This window comes from Dipodomys spectabilis, unplaced genomic scaffold (genome assembly GCF_019054845.1).
Source record: "Dipodomys spectabilis isolate Male_0828 unplaced genomic scaffold, ASM1905484v1 ptg001662l, whole genome shotgun sequence".
Lineage (NCBI taxonomy): Eukaryota > Metazoa > Chordata > Mammalia > Rodentia > Heteromyidae > Dipodomys > Dipodomys spectabilis.
The window spans coordinates 22,248-22,850 of record NW_024872339.1 but is presented as its reverse complement, the minus strand read 5'-3'; the positions used below and the strand labels follow the sequence as shown (position 1 = coordinate 22,850).

General features: G+C 25.2%; 1 pseudogene; it reads left to right on the top strand.

The window, feature by feature from the left end:
• On the top strand, window positions 1-81 carry LOC122103090 (annotated as a pseudogene; the record flags this gene model as incomplete).
• Window positions 82-603: the final 522 nt, after the last annotated feature.

Below are 603 nucleotides of genomic sequence, written 5' to 3'. Positions count from 1 at the left end.
ACCCAAATTACAACAATATAGAAATTAACATGGCACTTGTACAAGGATGATATGAAAATTTGTGAAGTATGCCATATTTTTCATTCTTCAGATGCAAGAAATGAAAAACAGTTATTAAAAATGATTACAAAAATAAAAATGTAACAATACATGTAATTAATTGAACTAAAAGTTAGTTTGACATCAGTGTATTAAATCCTCACCTTAGAAAGGCCTTTACATAGCATAATCTTTACAAAACGTTTGAAATTAGATAACATCGTCATTTTATTCCAAAGAAATAACATACTATAAGGACCTAGGAAAAAAAGGAATGTTAAACTGTTTCTATATGGAATGCTATCTGAAATAACACATTTAAAAATGAACCTATATATTATAAAACAATGTAGAATTCAAACTATTATATCTAGGAGAGAATGAAATAGATTATGTATATTATACAAACAAAAAACAGATTAGATTAAAATATACTTTTTTCAGACAAAAACCAGAAATATCTTCAGTTTCTGTATTACTCATTTCAACAGATAAGTTAAAATGATTTCTGATTTAAAAACCACAAACTCTGCAGAAATCATTATAGATGTATACAAACAAATC